General features: G+C 36.7%; 1 protein-coding gene across 2 annotated transcripts in view; it reads right to left on the bottom strand.

Moving 5' to 3' along the window:
- ARHGAP15 (Rho GTPase activating protein 15) overlaps positions 1-23,354 on the bottom strand; it is a 609,886-nt gene that overhangs the window by 162,187 nt on the left and 424,345 nt on the right. The window lies entirely within an intron of this gene.

Here is a 23,354-nt window from a genome sequence, read left to right as displayed (position 1 = left end):
AACGTAGAAAGTGAAATGTATAGGTTCCTATAACATTTGTTCCATCAGCAATCAACATAACACCTTTCCTTTGAGAGGTAAATATTATATGTCATGTTCCATAGGGGAAAACATCAAGAACTGCTATGATATGGTTTTTTATTTTTTTTCCTATTTTTCCTTTGTTTTAGAGGTTACATCAGAAATGAAATAGGCTGTGAATTTCTCTTTGTCCTTCATCAATCAAAGCTGATCAATTATAAGACCAGCAAAACTGGATCACAACTCCAAGCTACATGGTCATATTACACTCATATTATTACTAAAAGCCACATCTATATTCCAAACTGGGATACTATAACCCCTTTGTCATTTTCCAATAAAAAGACCATACCAAATAGGCCGAGCACACCGTAATTAGCAGCTGGCAGAGAAAGCTGTAAATCTGTATGAGTTCTGAACGATTTGCTTACATTGTTGCTTTGTTGACAAATGATGCTGTACATGTTAATGTTCCTGAAATGTCCCCATTGCACCTGACGTGCCAATAAATGCCAGCCAGCTGTATGAATTATGGAAATAAGATTTTTGTTTATGAAGGTATCCCAGACATTTATTTTACAGCATTCCTCTCGACAGATTTAATGTCTGGAGTTACATTGAGAAGATATTTGCTACCTGACATAATGGATAATGGAAACTTTAAAGGCTCTTTTTTCCTCCTTTTAATGATGAGATTAATATATCCACACACGCACACACATGCACACACGCACACACACACACACACACACACATATATCTCTTAACATTTACCTTCTGACTTCATAATTTCCTATTAATTTTTAAACACCACACATTCCTGCTCAAGAGTTAAATAAGATATCAATTTCTAATTAAGACTATTAGGGGTGAATATTTGGAATTATATACCAGTAACTTTCATTTCCATTCTAATCATTCTTTTCATGTGTATGTAAATAGCTCAAAAATATTGTGTATGAATTATATGATTTTGCATCTGTTGATCTATTACTTTATTGTTGGTATTAAAGAGCTTTAGTTGTGGGTATTTTTTAAAAATGTTCCAGGAGTAAGTATTCAAATAAATAATTTTATCTCAGTATACCTGAAAATAATATTTTCTGTGGCTGGGGATCCTACAAACTTTGCCTCATTGCCCATTATACCTTTTAAGGCCTTTATTCAGATAAGAGATTTAATTAATACAGTATTATTAAAAAGCTCTCACATGAGATAAAAATTACCTGATCTTACAATAATCATAAAATAACTACTGGTTCTGAATTCTTTAACACAGCAATAAAATAAATTAAGCCATACTAATGTAAGAGCTTTTTCTTCTCACATCAGAATGGAATTTGTAATTCCCAGACGTGAATGCCAATATTCTCAAGTTTTAATCTTCCAAACATTTGTGTGATAGAAGCACACCATTGCCTTTGAATTGTTCTATTTTTTATAGGTCAAAGGAGACTAGAAAGTATGATTTCTAGGCTGTGGTCATAATTTTGTTTTCTGCTTCAATGCTGAGGAATGGATTGGCACAGGACCTAAAACAGCTGATCATATGTGGCCAATAAGATTTTGAATTTTGTCACTAAACTCCAAATAACTTGTTGTGTCCTATGGCTTGTGATTTAAAAAAGTGTCCCATGAGTAGAGGCGAATTGGCCCTCCCTGAGTGACTGGTTGCATGACTTTTTTACCTGGGTTGAATTGTACCCTTGATTTGTACATATAGAGGGCAATGTACTTTTTCCTCAGAAATGTTTGATCTATTTCCCACATCCTCTTTAAGATCTCCATGCTACCTAAAGTCTTGAGCAACAGTGAAAAAAAAAAAAAGCCTCTTCATGGAACTTTGAACAATGGTGCCTTAAGGATGATTAACATTTAAGCAGGGAGGAAAGTCAGATCACCTTTGTGACCAAAGGCAATTCCCCTCAAATACTTCTTTCCCCACAAAAGAATCCAGATGGCAAAAATGATGCTTAAATAAATGCTGGCTATGGCTCAATTCTTCTGGTTCACATTGGCTACAATAGACACTCACATTTATACATTAACCATTTCACAGATTTTGTGCAAAGAGTAAGCTACGTGTCTATATGCCTATTGTATTCAAAGAGTTAAGTCTCCAATTCTTGGCATAGCTGCCCTGGTCTGTATTTGCTCAAAGGAGGATTAAGGGTAATGTGCAGCAGAGGAACAATGTATGGAGACCTGGACTATATCTCTCCTCAGTATACCTGCACAACGGGAAGCGCAGGGCTCCAGACCCCACGCTCCGGGTTCGCTCTCACGTGCATGGAATTCATTGAAACTAATGGGAAGGAAATTACAGCCGTCTCACAGGTCTCCTAACTACAGGTTTCTGTGTGGATAAATTTAACTTGTCAAGGTTTCTTACAGAATGACACAACGAAAGTCAAATAGTCAACTAAGAATAGCAGAAAAATCTAAAAGTATTCAATTCCCCCATTTCAGTTAAATAAAACCAGATACATCATAGGCAAAGATCAGAGTTTGACTGGAGATTTTCCAAAATGATACTGTAATTTCTTACTGAGTTGTGAAGTTAAACACACACTGAGTAACAAATATCTGGAAAAATAAGAGAGTTCACCTGGTTATATCAGAGTATATTTTTTAAAAATGAATTATTTATTTAAAAAAACCCTTTAATATACTATACTAGGACATACTAGGGTTCACTTTAGAAAAAAAAATTAGAAGAGGAAATTATTGAATGGTATTTGACTATCATTCAGAACAAGCATATCACCCAGGAAATATTGACTATAATAAATAACATTTGAAACGGACAAAAGGACTGTGCTGATTTAATTGGGGCAAAGTAAAGTGGTAAAAGAAAGTTTCTTCAAACACAAATCCTTTCCAAAATGGTTATAAGAAATTTTATACCGACAACAATTGTGGAATAATAAAAAAATAATAATAATGCTTATCTTATTTGCCTTTTATGTCTGAACTTCTTGAAGTAGGAAGTATTATTAACTTCATTTTACAGTTTGGAAGAAGCAGAGTCCTGAGATGTTTTAATCTATTCAAAGCTGTGCCACTTTTACACAGCAAGGCTCAAATTTATCCAAAGCACTGGGATTCCAGAACTTACATTTTAAAGCACGTATTATTTTGTGCCTAGAAATTAAATGTGCTGATTGTCACAGTCTAATTTTGGGGGTTAATTAATGTATTTTGGAAACTTTATTGAAAACTGGAAAGCAAAGTCAACTGGATTGACAGTGGGGCTGCGGGGCAGGCAGGGAGGATCCTCTGGATGGAATAGAAGTTGGTAGGAAAGATTTATAGCAAATACAATTAATAAAGTAATTATGAAGTGAATGTGGTACGCCCAATAGTTACTTTTGGAAGTTTATAAGAGTTTTTTTTTTCCGTGGGAGCCTGGGTGGCTCTGTCAGTTAAGCCTGTGACTCTTGATTTCAGCTCAGGTCGTGATCTCACGGTTTGTGGGTTCAAGCCCCACATTGGGCTCTGTGCTGACAGAGTGGAGCCTGCTTCGGATTCTCTCTCTCTGTCCCTCCCTACTCGCACTCTGTGTCTCAAAATAAATAAAAATTAAACAAAAAAGTTTTTTTCCAGCTCCTGAATATACATAATATCCCAACCTCAGATAAGTCATCATTAGGAGAATAAAGCCCTGGATTGGATGCCGAATTTTTATGAATAAATAGCTCCTGAGTAGAACATAATTACAAAATGAAAACTTGTATTCTTCAAATGAGATTATCATCTCCAATAGGTACTAAATCAAGGGAGAGAAAAGATATATGTACTAACTACCAAGAATTTACATTTGAAATAGCAGCAACAATACTCACCAACTCAGAAAAAAACAAAAACAGAAACAAAACAAAACCCTCTCCCAGAACTTTAGTACCTCTGTTTTTCACTGGCTCCCAAAGTCCTCTGGACAAGGACCAACCACATCTCACTCATCTTTATATTTCGTTGCGTTATGCCTGGGACACAATAAACATTCAATTTATGTTTGCTGAAAGGATGAAAATACACAGACTGAAGATTTAAGAAACGCACCCTAGACCTAAAGAGAGAATTTAAGACAATGATGCACATAGTGTCTAAGAGCACATTGGCTTCAGATTCAATCAGTCCCAGGTCTCAATCTTGACTCTGACACACACAAGCTGTGGCCCTAGCACAAATTATCCTCACTAAACTTTGGTTTCCTTATCAGCACAACTGAAGTAATAATGTCCAACACTTTGTGTTCTGTGATTATTAAATAAAGTAATATTTGTAAAACATACCATGGCATTCCTTCCTGGTATATGATACATGGCATTCCTGGTATATAATAAATTATCAAGAAATGTTGTTAAAACTATAGTGGTTGAGAGTCACAAAGCAAATATTGGAAATGACTCAAACTTGTCATCTTAGGACAGTAAAAGCAGTATACTTAAAAATTTTTTAAATGTTTATTTATTTTTGAGAGAGAGAGAGAGAGAGAGAGAGAGCATGAGTGGAGGATGGATCAGAGAGAGAGGGAGACACAGAATCCAAAGCAGACTCCAGGCTCCAATCTGTCAGCAGCACAGAGCCCAATGCGGGGCTCGAACTCACATACTAGGAGATCATGACCTGAGCCGAAGTCAGATGCTTAACCAACTGAGCCACCCAGGTGTCCCCAAAGCAGTCCACTTTTGTAGCCAGTGGAGTGTGCACAGAAGTGATTGTCTTGGAACAGAGATTAAGCTTCTCTATTATTCCAGTGACTAGTGACCACTTAAGTGGAGATATATTTGCAGGCAATGAAAATCACACTTCTAATGATATGTTGAAAGATGGAAATGCAGGTTTGAGAATAATTTGATTGCAAGAGACAGTTGAACTGAAAGCTCTCTGAGGAAGGAGTGGGTAGAAGAAAGGGCCCAAAGGTGAACTTGTCTAGTTCCATAGGTGAAATAAAGAGGACTCAGAAGGAGGGACAATTAAGGGCTATTAATTAATTAATTATTATTGTTTATTTTCTAAAAAATGTTTTTTTAATTTATTTTGAGAGAGAGAGAATATGCATGTGCTCATGAACCATGAGTTCATGACCTCAGTCGAAATCGAATCGGATGCTTAACTGACTGAGCCACCCAGGCACCCCCATTAAGGCCTTTTTCTTTTTAAAAGATTCTTTAATGTCTATTTATTTTTGAGAGAGAGAGAGACACAGCATGAGCAGGGGAGGGGCAGAGAGAGAGGGGGACACAGAATCCAAAGCAGGCTCCAGGCTCTGACCTGTCAGCACAGAGCTCGATGTGGGGCTCAAACTCATGAACTGTAAGATCGTGACCAGAGCCGAAGTCAGATGCTCAAATGAGTCACCCAGGCACCCCATAATTTAAGGCCTTTTTAAAGTCTTGACTTCAGTGTCTTGAATCAGAAAGTAGGTAGAAAAGGCCATAGAAGATGACAGATGGTTAGGAGGACAAACATGAATGTAAACTTAAAAACATAGAGAACTTGTCTAAGCCAGGAAGCAGATGAATTAAACTGGGCAGAAAAGAACAGGTTCCAGAATCATTTATTGCTCAACACAGTATAGGTGATGTTTCTTTGTGAGAAAGTTTCTGATGGGGTGCCTAATCTATCTTTCTCTTCTTCTCATAAAACAAACTGGATTGCAATGGAGTGTGACTTTTTTTATGGAAATCTTGATTTTTCTCCAAATATTTAGGAAAAGGTAAATTATTTGAAAACACAAGTACTTAGAGCAATTGAGATGGCTGCTCTAGAATGTGATAAAGTGCAGAAGGCCAAATGCAAGAGACTGGCCCGTGGGTATTATTGGTACTTCAGAACATCTGTGTAAAAGGGACTCCAAAACATCACTTACAATATAATGAACAGGGCGAATTTATATAACTAGAACTTGTCTTAGGAGGAGAATTTCATATGGTTCTTTCATAAGCTGTTTGGGAGGGAGGAGAGGAGCTAAAATCATATGTGGTAATGCTTGAGGAAAAACAAGATATTGTTCAGTGGTCTTCCAAGGAGTGTGAGTACAGTTGAGAGAAAGGCTTTTGATTTGTTGAATGGGGTTTGCAAGTGGAAGTGCTGACAACAGGAGGCTTCTATTTTGCTCTTTTCTTACCCCATAGTTGAGTGTGTCTCTAAAAACATGTTTAATAAATATTTATGTCAGTTTAATGAAGTGACAAATTGTTGGCTTGCTCTAGAGGTCAAATAATAAGTTTGGCTTTAATAAGATTATTAGCCTATTAGGGGTGTTCATATGTCTCCATTCAGTACTGGTGGAGGGGCTGTTATTCCAGAGACTGTTATAAAAGGGAAGATAAAAGAAAGGGAGGTTTTTATCTTTCATTTTGGGAAGGATAACATCAACTAAAGCAAGCAGAAATTGAGAAAGAGTAAAAACCTTCCTCACCTTATGATGGGTTAACCCATTTAATACACCTAACTTAACAAACATCACAGCTTAGCCTAGCCTAACTTAAACATGTTCAGAATAGTTTCATCAGTCTACAGTCAGGCAAAATCATTAAACACACAGCCTATTTTATAACAATGTGCTCAATATCTCATGTAACTTATTGAATACTGTACTGAAAGTGAAAAAAACAGCATTATTGTGTGGACGCAGAATGATTGTACATGTATTGCTTGTTTACCCTCATGATCACATAGCTGACTGGGGGTGGTGGCTTGCTCCTACTCTACATCAAGAGAGGACATCGTACAGCAGATTGCTAGCCTGGGAAAAGAACAAAATTCAAAGATTTCTACTAAGTGCATATTGCTTTCAGACCATTGTACAGTCAAAAAATTGTAAGTGAGGGGCTGTATGTAGTATATTTGAGGTGCTTCAATTGATTCATTAGAAAGGAAGAGTTTGGGAGCACCTGGGTGGCTCAATTGGTTAAGCATCCAACTCTTGATTTTGGCTCAGGTCATGATCTCATGGTTTGTGAGTCAAAGCCTCAAGTCAGGCTTTGAGCTGACAGCATGGAGCTTGTTTGGGATTCTCTCTCTCCCTCTCTCTCTGTCCCTTCCCCATTCATGCTCATGCTCTCTCTCTCTCAAAATAAATAAGTAAACATTAAAAAAAAAGAAAGTAGGAGTTTTTTTCAGGAATATATGAAGTAAGATCAAAACAAAATGACACAAATTTCAGAAGTCTAGAGGAGCTCAGGTCCTAGATTATTTCCTTTGAAAAACATCTGCATTGAGTATCTTGAAAAGACACCAAAACCAATAAAGACTGAAAAACAGGGAGCCACAACAATACAAGAAACAAAAACCCTCAGTGGTCAATAAAACAAAAATAGCCATAGCCTCAAACCATAAACAGTCATGTGTACTGTGAAATACAGTGGAGCCTGCACCAATATGAGGAGAGAATCTGAGCCAACACAAACTTCAGACATAGAAGAGGAAAGAGATTTCCTTAAAAGGGTCTTAGTCTTGACAGTGATGTCTGATTATTTGATTAGAGTATCAGGCCATGAGAATGGTTGCATCCTGGGAGTAGGAAAATATACCAGAAATTTCACTGCACAGAAAGTCACGGAAGGTGACATTAAAGGCAAAACCATTTTATTGTTTATTCCCCAGTCATCCAGCGTAGCAAGAGTTTCAAAGAGGAAACTGAATGAAGGAGGGAGAGGAGACAGAAATTGCTAGATTCCAACACATAGAGCTGTGTTGCTGATAGAGATAGAGACAGAGATGGATAGGTAGGTAGATGATAGATAGATAGATAGATAGATAGATAGATGATAGATAGAGGTGATAGATACATAGAATGGCCCTATTCAAGGATTGGTAGTAGTCAGGAAAAGATAAGTAGGGATTCCAGAAGTACTAGGGATCATTGATTAGATAAGAGTAAAAGGGAAGAAGGATATAAATCACAAGAGGAATTACTCAAGAATTCAGGAGAGTTCAGACAGTTATCTATAGTTTCAAAAAATTATTTACACATCGTATATCAGAGAGTTTTTAAAAAGAGCTATAAATATTCAAAGCAAGTTGATAGAGTTCAGGAAATATATATATATTATATATATAATTGAAAGCACAGAGTGATACACAAACTAGAAGAAATTATACAAAATGAAAAGATTAAAGACATAAATGTACCTATGAATAATAAAGCTGATTATAGTACAGAAAACAAGGCTCTTAAAGAAGATTAAAGAGCAAGTGGAACAGAAGGAAAAAACAAAGATGTAATAGAAAAAAAATTTTGGAAATAGAGAATGATTTAAATTTGCTTGCTGAAAAGATATCCTTACTCCCAGTAAAAATTGGTGTAGAATAATTGATCTAACATATCCTAGTGCAGCTACTGAAATTTAAGGATAAAGAAAAAGCCGTATGGTTTTTAAGGCAGCACAGGACTCATACTGAAAGAAGGCGAAAGGAGTTTGCTGTCAGGACACTTCTTGGTAGCACTCAGTGCCAGATGAAAAGGTATGCAAAAATCAGAGATATTCAGTCAGAAACGCAAGGGTAGCCTACTCATGACCCTTTCTTGGAAATGGAACTGGAAGATGAAATATAATGAACAGAAAACTAAAATAGAGCACTTGAACATGGAGACAACTTGGTAAAATGACTAGGTGTGAGCACTTTCTCCTTTGCACAGAACAAACTCTTAACATTGGGGATAATGATTACAAATATAAATGCTGACCTCAAGGATAATAAAATCTGAAATAAACTGGAAGATCATCTTGAAGGAAGAATGCTTGCATTAATTTCCTCATAAGTAAAGAACAAAATATTTGGTCAAAAGTAGAAATAACTTTATTGACTTCAGATTCTTAACATTTTTCTTAAGGTTATTTTTTAAGAACTGGTATTTCTTGAGGCAAATTAACATTGATTTGAAGTTTAGCCATTCTTTCCAGCTCATTTCAATTTCTTTTCCTTCCTAAAATTCATATAAAACTAAACATAAAGTTTTTACTAAGGAATAACCACTATGGCAGAATCATATTTTTATCTGTCTGTTACATCAATATATATATAGAAGGGGCCATCTAGATTGCTAGTTATTAAATTTTAACTTATTTACTCATGTATGTATTTCAATATGTATTTATGGAATGACCAAGTGACAATTTTTTCTTCGTCTATTTTTTGTTTTTGTAACAGTTACTTAATATTTTATTTTATTTATTATTTTTAAATGTTTATTTTTTTACTTTGAGAGAAAGAGAGAGAGAGAGAGAGAGAGAGAAAGAGTGCAAATAGGGTAGGGATAGAGAAAGATGGAGAGAGAAATCCCAAGCAGGCTCCAGGCTGTCAGCGCAGAGCCTGATGTAGGGCTGGATCTCACCAACTGTGAGATCATAACCTGGGCAAAAAGCAAGAGTCAGACACTTAACCAACTGAGCCACCAGGTACCCCAGGTATTTTATATTTAACATTCTTTTCACAGCAACACACCTACTTAAGATCAGGGCTGAGGTGCTTTTATCATCATCCATTTAGTCAATGTACAATGATGGAAAAATGTCATGGAGCTAAGGAGATCTCTGCCTTCTTTGAGTTTTAGTCATTTATGGAACTATGAACATTCTATAGGATTTATCTTGCAATTGTCTACACTTAGAACATTTTAAATCTCAGGATGATTTCCTAACAGTACATTCCTGATCCATCTTTCTGTGCCTTTATCAATATGCTTAGGACATGTAAAATTGTTCTCAAAGCAAAAAGTAAAATGTAAATGCAAATATATTTGCAAGATATTCTGAAGCCAAATATATACTATTTGGGACTATATAAAATGACAGATTTCATCTGCCAGTAGTTACTGATCTCATCATGTCTCATTTTCAGAATGATCCAGGTATTTAGATTTAGAATCTTGCAACTAAGAAGAAAAGATGCATGACTTAAATTATTTACATGCATAAAAATTATTTTGCTGAATTATGGCTTGACTTCATTCGGCTTTGGTAGATATATGCTACATATTTATGTTGTCAGAATTTTAACTCTAATGATCCAGATTATGTTTACATAGTGTTGCTATTCTCTTTGAGAGTTTTAAGTCTACCACTTTGAGGCAAATGAATTTGATTGTGAATGTTCACATACTTGATATCTAGAGGACTTGTAATCTATTGCATCAACCCTCTTGGGACTGCTTTATTCAAATGCTTTTGGACATTTGCTCTCGTGACACTCTTTCCCAAATATCTGACTTCAATAGAATACACATTTAGCAGTTCAAAAAATGGTAACGGTGACTCTTGGGTGATATTTTTTCAGACTGCATTTATTTAATCTATCCATGAATGGAGGATACCAATTATATTTTAGTTTTTAAAATTTCAGTTGTACCTAGAAAAGTCTCACGTAATATAAGTAAAAAATAAATTTAGTTGAAATTGTGAGGAATGATAGGAGGAACTACTTTCCTTAACCAATAAAATGCCTAAAATTAGTGATAGACATTTAACTATAAGTAAATAAAATTAGTATTTTGTGGTTACCAGTTCAAAAAAAGAAAAAAAAACCCTTGGACAACTCTTTTATTCAGAATATTTCTAAATATAAAGATTTCTAGTTTATCTTTGCATAAGGAGGTCTTTCAGTCTAAGTTTTCATTTGGTCTCCATGTTTAAGTAAACTCAGCAAAATCTTAGAAATATCCCTAACAGAACTTAACTCCTTACATTAATTTTCAATTTATCTAAGAATTCAGAAACATTGATTTAAACAGATTCTGTTAAGTAAATCCATGCCATCTACCTTTCTGACCCCCCCCCCTTTTTTTTTTTTCAAATGAATGCAAGTACCATCCATCATGAGCAACCTGACTTTCTATAAAAGTAACAGTTCATAAAAATCTGTGAAACTACTACTGGGAACAAACAAATTAAACAAATGACAATGTAATATAATAAAACTGCTGTTGTCCTCCTCTGGTGGAAGAATTTGCTTCTTCTATGGGACTAATACATCTTGCAGAAACAATTTTAAATAATAAGTAACATATGGATTCAGCTTTTATTATTCTTCTAAAAGAAGACAATTATATTTATGTGATAAACTGTTCAGTGTTAGTAGCATGATGTTTACATTACTGGTTACTTAAATAATCTTTGACATGCCCCTATGTGGATCACTAGCCTGCTTCTCTTGAAATCCCTCTTACAGTTTAAGTCCTGTCTCTTTACAATGGCACTCATGTGCCCTTCAGCAACATCAGGAGTGTGGCAAAGGTCTATGGGAGACCAGCAAAGAAAGGGTTCTTGTAGGAGATATGGCCAAAATGCACTCATCTCCTCTCCCTTCCCATACATCTTCTACCTGAGTCCGCTTCTAACTCTGAAGAGAAAGCTGGGACTTCCTGCGTTTGGTGGAATAAAAGGGAAGCCACCTTTGTGAAAGGAGTTATCAAATTGGTGTTACCTGTGGAAAGTTTTTTAAGTATTTATTATCCTTACCTTAGTCGTTGGTAAGTAGGTACAAGACACATTTTATATTATTTTTAAGAAAGAACTTTGGGGGAGAAGAGAGAGACCCGTGGACATTTGTTGCCTTCCACAATTCATCTACAGATGATTCATAAAAGCAGAAAGAAGTGTGTCTCCACATCTTTCAGTTTGACTGCCCCCCTCGCCGACATAGTCGTTTCTGAAGGAGAGAAATGAATTTCCAAATTGTCACTTTGGCTCACTCATCAGTTGCTGCTGTGTGTTTAGATAGCACTTGTTAAAAAGTGATGCAGTTTGCTCTGCCGCCTTGTGCTTCTGTAATGAATCTCTTGCAGACTATCCGTTGGGGGAGTATTTACCAGTGCCCCTCCTCATTGCCCCACTGAGTGAGTTGAATAATTCTAATAATCAAAGGCACAAAGTCTGCATCTAGTTTGGAAATGAAACCATGGGTAATTTTCAAACGTGGTGCCCTCAATTTTTGATGAACTGTCACAGAAACAGGAATTACCACAATTCAAAAATCCCATCCACTAACGGACCAAGATCAGCATCTGTGGATGATTTCTTCTAACCCACTACCCTCAAATTTCCTTCCCACCCCCCCTAATAAAAACACACCCCTTTGCCTCATGCTTCCAATTTAGTGCAATCATGCCTCTTACTGGCCATCGCCTTGCAGGACACCAGCTGTCAAACACAGAGATGTAAGGTACAGGAGTTTGAAACAGAAAGCCTTATAATGTAAGAGACATGCACGTCTTATATCAAGTCCACTATTAGACTCAAATGGGACTGCTCAGCATGTAGGAACAAGGACTCGCCTGCCTCATAAACACTTAAAATGAGGGAATGCTAAACGGCAGTTAGCACTTTCCAGAGTCTTTAGATACATAATCTAACCTAACCACCTAACTACTGTCTTTCCAGAAAGAAATGGCCTGGCTCTTATATCTTCCAATCCCCTCCCCATCAATGAAGGGACTGGGAAAGTAACTCCAATCCGAAGAAAGTTTTAAGGAATTGTCTTTGAAGATGAAAGTTGTGCTTTTCCAAAGATTCTGAGAATGTGAACTTGGGGAAGATGCCTGGGGGCCAAAATGTGCTCTTTCCGAGGTTGGAGCAGCTCATTTCATGTACAAACTGCATCTTTTCTCTTTGCAGTAACTCCTGCAAGACCCAATTCCTCACACCACTTCTGCACTGGGCCTTGTGTCAGGGGGCAGAGGCAAAGGCGAGATGGGGTACTTGCCCTTATGGAATTCGGGCTTTTCGAGCGAGAAGGTAGAGACAGGCAGATAAATGAGTAAATGACTGCACGGTACAAGTACTATGATTAAAGCATGGATGAAATGGAGGGATACCAAAGGAGGAAGGGAGAGGTTACCTCTGTCTGAGGGATTTAAGGACAGTTTCAGAGAGATGATGATGTTTTAACTTGATTTTGACATTTAGCTTGATGACATTTTGAGGATGAGCAGAGATTCGCAGGTGTTTGTGGGGCTGTGAGCTGGAAGTGAATTCCAGGATGGGGCGAGGAGGTGCGCAGTGGTGCACAGCTATGCTCTAGCAAGCACAGCAAGTTGCTCGTTTGACACCATGAGCGCAGTTCTTTGTAAGCTGAAGCTACCGAAGATTTCCAAGTTGTCCAGCCTTTATGGTACATGGCGATACATGTGGCTTGGCTCCTGCATCTTTTGGCTTTTCGTGGGGCCAATTCGTTCATCAACTGTGCTTGAAAACACAGGCTCTTTTAAAACATATCTGGGTAAGTACCTAGCACATAGTAAATAGTCAATAAACATTAGTTATCATTATCTCATCATTATAAAGCATCCATTATGTCACAAGCTCTTTTCTGGGCACGTTGAGGGTAGAAAGTATGGAATAAAATAAAATCCTATCGATAAGGATCTAGATGCTTTTGGTTGGGGAGATGTGGCATAAGCGCATGAATTAGTGTAAACAGAAAAATAAATATTGTATTTAGGATTATGTACCAATATATATGTAGTGATATGAGAAATTCAAAGCCAGAGCAATGTATTTTAAGGCATTAATATTGTCACATACACATAACAATGTAATAGAAAGAGTAAGGAAATAAACTGAATTCATCAAAGGAATTTGGAACTTGAGTTGAGTTTTGAAAAAAGGGCTAAGCCAGGAAATTGCATGAAAACAAAAGACCCAGAACATGGAAGCTGTTGGCACCTGCACGTCATAGAGGTGAAAGGAAACATACCATTTTCTGATTGTAGCAATAATATTCACTCCCAAGAGCATAAGATTCATTTTGGGCGTGGGTTGAAAATAATTGGATGTGGTCAGCTTCTGGAGAAAGTGACGAACTCTGGAGAAATTTATCTGGCTTTGGTACTAACAGATAACAGGAAATCTTTAGTTAAATTTTGTCTTTTCATTTTCTATTTAATTGCAATGGCACAAATCTCTGAAAGAATTGACATGTTGAATATTTTGAATTGAGACAATTTCTTTTATTGATCTATCTTTGCCCCCCCCATTAAGTCACTACTAAATGAAAATGAAATAGAAAAAAAATTGTGAGTTTCTCCTCTAATTTTAGAATATGCTATAAACTTAGTTTGTTGGGCCTATTTTCAGATCATTAAAAATTTAAGCAAGGTTGAAAATAAAAAGCTTTTTGTGAACTCCCAGTGTTCTTTCTTAATAAAACAAATAAATGGAGGGAGAAATTCTGGGTGGGCATGTCAGGGAAAAGCTCAAAATCTTAATTTTTGCTCACTTAATTTATATTTTTAATGTGTATTTATTTTTGAGAGGGAGAGAGCACGAGCTGGGGAGGGGCACAGAGAGAGGGAGACACAGAATCCGAAGCAGGATCCAGGGTCTGAGCTGTCAGCACAGAGCCCAACGTGGGACTCAAATTCATGAATGGTGAGACCATGACCTGAGCCAAAGTGGGACGCTTAACTGATGGAGCCATATCCTGGCACCCCAGTCTTTGCTCACTTAAAATTACATCCTCCAAAATATTTATTAACAAGAAATCAAGCTTCATCCTCTATTTAAAAAGATGCCTCTGACACTGGCTGCTCTTGGCAAATAATCTGGCTGATACACTTCTTATGGTAGCATATCCTTTGAACATTCCTTCTGGAAATGGGGGTGGTTCTGCGTTACTTCATTTATTCTGTCTGGTTCAGTTTCCCTCATGATCACAAGCATACATTTCTGAGAATGCTGATCTGAATTAAGGGCGTAATCTACATCCATGGAATACACATCAAACTGATCCACACAGACTAGAAGTAACGGATCCAAACTCAAATAGCTAAATACCGTCAGTATTTTCTCAAGGAAAAAACATTGTAGGTCAGATTCAAACAGATTCAGATTTACCAAGACAGTTAGTGTTTATGATTTGAGCCAGCTATAGGTCCTCTTCTAGCAAACTTGTGTTTGAATTAGTTTCCCATTCAATGGCAAATATTAATTGCAACTTTACACACTCTGATTTAACCATCCCTGAGAAGTCCATGTACTTAGATGCCTCCTATCACATTTTAAATGCTCTCTTAAATATTCAAATTATATAATTATGCCTAATTATGCAATACATTGTATTTGAATACAAAATCATAATACACTTTTGGCATCATTGTCATATTACAGCATTTGCCTTATTATGCTGTGGCATTTTGAGTATTTTTGATCAAACAGTATAAATGGAACAGGTTTTGCATACTGAGCATCTTAAAACCCACTTTAAAGAGATTTACTATCAATGCACATTTTCTGTTCGGCTGGAAAAAATAAGAACTTTGTAGTGTGTATTATGAAATGTTAAATATTAATACTATTTAAAGTTAATGGTATGCCAAAGAATATGGCTAATAATACATTATACAATTAAATGCCTATCATATTAGCTCATCTATTAACAAAATAAAACAGATTTGAACAGGAGGGTTCTGAATCACGTTTTTTTTAGCAAGGGTTGCCCATGTGTAAAAGCTAAATTATTTATTCAATTTTTAAACTGCTGGATGCGTCAGTTTGCAGTTATTTGCATTATATTTGAATGCTTTGTCATGTGTTTCTGATACAACAAAAACAGTTTTCTCTTTTTGTATTGAGGCATTTTCTCCTGCACAGATGCCACTAACAATATCTAAAAAAAAAATCAGCCAAAAAGCACCTTCCTCTATGTCTGGAGAATCACTGAAGAGGCAACAAAGATCTCAACACCACTGCGTCAGACCCTTTGCTAAACCGCATTTGTTATCATGTCTTAAACTGGTTCCCAGGTACATAGTTCTGCATCATTGTTCTGACCTTTCCAGTATTTACCCTGCTTGTCCAAGGTTAAATATCTTATATTTCATCATCTATGTTGTAATTTTATATATCTTGGTCCGTGGATGCTTCTAGACCATCGTGTGCTTGGCTTAAAGGATAGTTTTTCTTTTCTTTTCTTTTCTTTTCAGTGTTGGTAGCTTAAAATACCTTGAAAGCATGTGGGTTTTGCTTCTAAAACATTTCAAAGATTATATATTAATAGAATGCTGAGCACATGTGAGGGCCCATGCTTGTGTCTGAGCAAGCTAACCAACTTAATTGGGAAGCAATTACCCCTTTCCTGAACCTATCAATTACAGCAAGGTTTACGTACATCATCTCCCAAACCAATTATTGCTTGTTTAAAAAAAGCCCCCAAACCCTATGAAATGAATTCACCTAGAGAGTTGTGAGCATGTTTGAGGACTGCTTGAAAGTAAGAACACTGCTTGAGTGATGCCTGGCTTGAGTGATGCCTGGCATCTCTCCCACACACCAATCTTCATGACATGGCATTCGTTGTCTTAACTGTAAAAGTTCATTTAATCATTGTAGAGAGCATCTTATTTCTGGACACAGCATGCCAAGTTTTCTTAGGGGGGCGTTCTCCTTCCTCTCTCCATTTGTGTGCCCTGGATGGGACTCTACCTACATCTCCAATATGGAGCATGTGACCTTCATCTCAGCCAACCGGCTCATCATATTGTCTTCGCCATAGTGGTTAATTCAGGGATATTGGTAATGACTGAATTTGGGTCATTAGGAGCCAAGCCTGTTGGAAAAGAGATTCCTGATGAACTAGAAGCAGGGACCATGTTGACCCAGAGATACTGCAGTCATTTTACACCATGTGGAGACTAAGAATGAAGCTAACATGCAGCAGAACAGAACTGACAGCTCAAGAGAAACTGAGGTTGTTTATGTCCCAGAATTTAGAGAAGCTTAAATATTGGCTGCTTCTTGAATTTTCCAGATTTACATGAAAAAAAAAATTAAAGACAATTTAGATTGGCTTTCTGTCCTTTGAAATCAAGAGTTCTGTATGATTCACCTGTACTTTTTATTTACTATGTTGTTTCCTTAATAGTGCTGACTTTTTCAGCCTCTGCTTTCTCATATATCAAAAGACCAAATAAAGCAAACCTCTCATTATAATCTGTGATGAAGGGGATTATATTTTGGCTGATATAAGGAACGGGCTGAGAGCATATTAAAAGACAAGAGACAACTAACTTGAATATTGAGATTTGGTGCAGATGGTGGGTTTCATCTATTTTTTTCAAAATTTGTCTTAATAAAAATAAATCTCATCAATCTGAGCCCAAACTAAGTGAAAGTAAAGTGGCAAGACTGTGGTTAGATGTATCATTTTAGTTTTTCTCTATTTAAGGTGATTTGCTTTTCTCTCAATGTAGTTCTATGCACAGTGAGACAATACCTTGATGGACAGAAAGGTGGTGTTCATGGTCATCAGCTGAAGTCATTAACATCTCTTTTGGAGAAGATTATTTTAGGCTTCTTGTCATTCCAATGGGAATCAACTCAATTATATATGGTTCACATAATTAACAAGAGTCAACTAAAATAGTCTAGTCATTCCTTACACCGAGGGAAGAATTCAACTTGTGGGTAAAACAGAGCTAGTCTTGGTAAAAGGGTTAAGCAAAATGTGGCTTTTTAAAATCTAACTCATTGTCAGAGTCAAAGCTTTTTTTCTTGAACTTCCTAAGAGTCCTTCTGAGTTCCTCATTCCTTAGAATATATGCTTCTCTTCTGTCTGACTCTTTCAAAACTTCCTGTTCTTTGCTGTATCCCTTGGAGGTAAGCTAGGTTGTATGCTGGTCTTCCTGACAAACAGATTTGTGCTCATATTTCCTTAATGTGTAAGCCTCCTATGATACTTACATTCTAATAGTCAGATTTTATTTATCTCGTACCATAATCCAGAAACAGAAAGTACGTGGCATGTGCCTATTGAAGCTTTTTCTTTTCCCTCCAACAATGCCTATGCCATTGCCACTATGCCTATGCCACTATTGCATAGTGCCTATGCCACTAATGGATGACAGAACTCGCTCTCCCTTATTGAAAACAATGTTTCAGTGTCCGTCTTGATGTAACTATCTAACCAGCTACTAACAATCAACCATATTTAGTATAAGAGGTGAAATGATTTGCTTTTCCTGCCAGACAAATTTCCTGATAAATTTCCAGATAAGTTTTCCGGCCAGATAAATTGATTTTCTAATTGTGGCATTTCGGACATACTGAAGTGATGGTGGGAAATTATTTTATATGTAAAGAATTTCCTTCATCAGCACATAAGCATCCACCTACACTGCCATCAAATCAGGTTTGTCCGTGAGTATTTTAAACATAGTTAAATAAGAGATATAGATTTGGGTGTTACTGAGCAGTGCTTTTTATACTGTCATTTGAATATGGATGTACTCAGTGACCTAAGTGAGTTTATGTTCCACCTCCTCCAGTTTAGATTATTTATAAAATAATTCAGGGCACTTCTTTGTCAAAATAACACATTCCATCTAGAGAAGGCTAAATCAAGTACTCTAGTCCCTGCTTCCTTTTCCTTCCCCCTTGCCCCTAGAATAAGACTATTCATATGGAAAACAAAACACAGGCACTATTAGAACAGTATCATCTCTTATTTACTTCACAAAACAGAATACAATATGGGTTGCTGTGAAATACAAATGAACTGTAATCCTCATCAGGTTTGGAAATAATGGATTCAGGCTAACATTTCCAGAAGAAATATGAAGGCAGTATTCTAAATTTCCTATTCTTTCCCAAATGAGTTTGCACAAAATGTGTCGCTAAGAAGAGTAATGTGCCCATCACATAGTGAAATTTCCCACTTGCAAAATGAAAATGAAAAGTCTGCATTTTAGGATGGCGTATTTAAACACATGCACCATGCTGTTTGTACAGTGGGGAAAACAAAGCTCCCCCTACTGGAGCATAAAAAAGCCTCCTCTCTTTCCTGCACCCCATGGCTCCGTCATATGCAGGAAGGCACAGAAACATATAGTCTTCCCATTATCCCACACAGAATCCTGGTTCTCTCATCAAAACATCGCATTTTCCTCATTTCAGTTAATTAAAGGACAGCTGGACATTTCGTTACTGCGCCAGTCTCAGCTCTGTCTAGTTGAAGTGGGGCACGTAAAGGTCTTGGTCCCAAAGACACTTTCAACCGAAAAAAATGGTTTTAAAATTCATGCCTCTGATGGGGAAATTTGAAAAAGAAGTAAAAATAATCCTTACAGTGTGTCTGTATGTGTGCTGGGTATGATTTTCACAACACACAGGTACATATATATATATAGGGAAAGTGAAACTCAATGGAAGAATACACACACACACACACACACACACACACACAGAGAACACGGACACACAGGTACACACTTTAAAGATTTTAAAGATTATTTTTTATTTTTTTCATATATATTATATATATTAGATAGATACAGGAAAGAATAAAAACGTTGCCACATGACTAGTGAGTTGTTATTAATGGTTGACTATTAGCATTTATTGGAAAAATCTCTAGACATATGAAACTCAATATGTATCTATTTTACTCTATACGCATAAAAAGTCAATGTAAATGTGAAAGGTTTAGACACTTAGAGGTAGAACCAAATTAAAGATAGACTGAGAGGCATAACCAAATTAAAGATAAAACTAATTTTCCCATGTTAATATATGAGGCAACATGTTTTATCAAGAGGGCGAAGGGGTTTATGATGAAAAAAGATTCTAATGAACATTTTCTTCCGAAGAATTTCTAAGCTTTCATAATTGAAGTGTTTGCTGTCTACAGAAACAAACAAAAAATCTGCAGTTAACCGAAATTAAAGATATTTCTTCCAATTCTAGAAAGATAGGGGCATGGACGGACGAGGGGGACATTAAGCATGCTCCCTGTATCTTTTCAGGGTTTTGATGTAACTCATGTGAGTCACTCTGGGGACTCTCTCCTCTCCTCACAATCAGGTGGGCAGCCTTTAACAGCAGAGAGATAACAGACAATTGGAACCGTTCTTGCCTTTGAAATAGGTTCAATTATAGTTCACAGCCATTTTCAAGATGAGCCTCATATTTTCCCTCTTTTTTTTTCTTTTTTGAAATGAAACCTGGGCATGATGGCTCCTTCTGAATCAGCAAATAAATGATGCACTTGAACACTGTCTTTCCAGTCTCTCCTCATGTGCAAGACTAAGCAAATGCCTTGCTTCAAGAGCAGTTTTAGACTCTGTATTAAAGAAGCTCTCTGGGTTTAGGCATTGGAATCCTGGTCATCAGGCCTCCCGTTTCTCAGGGATCTGGGGCATTACACTCACTCTGTTCTGAAAACAATACTGATTGAATCTTTGACCAGATGATTCCAAACTCTGAGGGGTGTATGAGGTGAGGGGAGTGTCTGTGTGCATGTATGTGTGGCTACAGAAGGAGAGATGGTGCATCAAAGATGTTCTTTGCCTCTTTTCTTGTACCCTTTTATGGGTTCAGGTTTAACAAATGTTCAGAAAAAGGTGTTTTGGTATTACTGTATAGTCTAGACACCATCCTTCACTAGAACCTCCACTGTTCATGTGCATTTTCAAAGAAAATAACACAGTCACAGATTGACAGCAATCCAGACTTCTTTTTTTTCTCCTTTCAATCCTCCTTTTATAAGACATAAAATACAAAAGATGCAACTTTTTCTAGAAGTGGACGAAATATGATTATGATCTGCAGTGAGTAGGGGAAATATACAAATCAGATCTGTCACTTGTTTCCAACAACTAGAACTGGGTTACCTCTGATAAAGGAGAGTGCACCTCTAAACCCACTATACTAGGTATGTTGGAACCCATAAAATTTCCAATTACTGCTTCAGAATTTATTGTGCACATATGGAAAATAATACTTGTAAAACAGAAAGGGGTTTGTGCCTTGTGCTGTCAATACTGTGAAGGATGGGGTGATTATAAAGCAAATTAACAATACTTTTAAATGTGCATTCACTTATCTTTCCAATTAAATCCTTGTTAAACAACTGCACAGACAGTAATGGCGCTTCTGCAAAGCACTGATCAAGACAGTTTTATTGTAATTTTTACTCGGCAACAATTAATCAAGTAGGCATTTTCTTTATTATTAAATTATTTAGTTAATAAATATTCTCAATTGGCCAACATATTTGTAGTTTGCATGTTATTTTTGATTTTCCTACAGTGGAACATATTTGGGAATTTTTCCATTTTCTAGCAAAGGGACCATTAAGGCATGTGATTTTACAAATTTCTTTTCTTTATAAGAATAACTGTGAACAAGTCCTTGAAACTTTAAACCATTCAAAAACCCTATTTCAACCATTTTATTTTGTAAGGGATGCAAACACATTGCTTTTAGCAGATAAGAAATGAGAGATTTTGCTTTAAGGCGTCTTTCTGTTGGGGTAAGCAAGAAAATTAGCATTTTAGAAGTTCATTAATACCAGTTACAGACTTTTGAGTCAGGAAGCTGCACTGTAGTTAATGTTTTCTTTTCATATCCTAGTGAAGTGAATAGTACCTGAATATTATTCTTCTATAAACACACAAGATAGTATAAATTGAGAAACAGATAAAGATATCTAGAAGTATGTTTTCCATTTTTGGATTTCCATTTTTGTAATTTGGAGATTTGAATTTATCTAGCTAGTATACTTCGCTTTTCAAGTCTTTTAGTGGTTCTTTATATGGCCTTTTGTGTTTTGTATCTTCCAAAAATTTTTAACTAGGAGGAATTCCTAGGAAATCAGATTAGTAATGAGGGCAGATACCTGGCTTTAGCATTCATGAAGGCTACATTAATTCAGAAGTGAGAATAAACACATGAAAGATACAACATTTTCTTGAGTCATAAAAAGAAAATTTCAGGCAAAGGCTAGTTTTATAGTTAGACAAATGGTGTGATTTGAGCTGGGTCAACATTACTTTTTGAAATGTCTTATATAAAAACTTGATATCCTCACTACTGTTCTGATTATAGAAGGCCCCTTACATTATACTTCCCAGGATGAGAAGAGAGCATGATCTAATATACTCAGATTAACAGAGTGCCATCTTGAGAGAAGACCCTTGGTAGATGGGGGCGATAAAGTCCAGTGGAAGGCAAGGACAAAGGGAGAGGGAGAGGGGGAATGGAGAACATGGGTGCTTTAGGTCTGAGTATGGAGAAAGTGGGTTCGTTAAGACTCAACATTTGAAGGTGTCAGGTGTAAGGACAGACTGACCTGAGAAGCTTCAGAAGCACTCTTTGATTGATAACTGAACCCAGTTTCAAGTCACCTAGATCTCTGAGGGCAAAACATATAATGCTGCTGCCGAGGCACACATTTCTCCCGGCTGAAATAACAGGGCCTATGAGGCGCTTGGCACACAGTGGATGTGATGGCGAATCCAGAGGCAACTGTGAAGTACATTTCACCTTCCAGCACTTAATGGTTGGGAAAGGGAGTGAGATACAGTGCAAAATAGATGAAAATCAGTATTAAACCACAGGTATAACATGCTATGTGAAGAGAGTAGGAAAGAAGCTAATTCCTATTGAGATTTATTCCAGGAATCATGTGATTTGTGTTGTTTCCCAATCAGCAAAACCAGCAATGGTGTACCTCTCACTCAGAAAGACAAATATGCTGTTCCTTCCATTGAAACCAATGAAATAATTATGTACATACTTACTCCAGTCCCGCTGGTTGATAGGACAGTGAATCCCAACAGAGTTCAAAGAAAGAGCAAAGACAGGTAAGGGAATACTTGATAGCTGTCAGAACATGGAAGGAACAGATTAATAAGAAGGGACAGCAGCGCACTCACTAAGGAAAAAATGTAGCAGGGAGAGAGGAGGCCACAAAAAGACAAACAATCTGGAGAAACGTCAAACACGAGATGGTGAAACAGCAAGAAAGACTGCTATTTAAACAAAATGATTCCAGTGGGCCCTCTAGAATCTTACAGACATTATGTTGAGCAGACTATTGGATACCCTGCTCACCCTGAGTGTCCCCAAGATGGAGAACAATTGTTGAAAGAGTATAGCTAGGCTTTGGTTCCAGCTTGTTTCTAGATTACCACGAGACACATAGTGCCTTCTTGAAAGATATGCTGAATGAACAAATGCAACTTTCAGCTGTTCATTTAAACTCATAGGCACTTGTGTTCTTCTATGAAGTGGATAGCTTTCTTATAAAGATCTAGGGAGTCAGCACTTAAAAGTGCTTTGGAGAACTGAACCTTCTCTTGTCCTTCTCTTAAAGAAGATTCACCTAGTTCTCTAAAACAAATGTCTTTTCAAAAGTAATTATGTGCTAATTGTAGGAAATGAGGAAACAATTTAGAAAAAAAGATAATAAAAATGACCAGTACCTAGTCTTAACATATTATGCATTTATGCATTCTTGCCAATGTTTTGGAAACAGAGTTCAACAATGCCTAGTAAACTAGTCCTTTTGAGACTCATGTCTGGCATGTAGAAAATGCCTCACCTTTT

The sequence above is a fragment of the Acinonyx jubatus genome, chromosome C1, assembly GCF_027475565.1.
Source record: "Acinonyx jubatus isolate Ajub_Pintada_27869175 chromosome C1, VMU_Ajub_asm_v1.0, whole genome shotgun sequence".
Classification (NCBI taxonomy): Eukaryota; Metazoa; Chordata; class Mammalia; order Carnivora; family Felidae; genus Acinonyx; species Acinonyx jubatus.
This window is presented reverse-complemented; position numbering and strand designations above follow the sequence as displayed.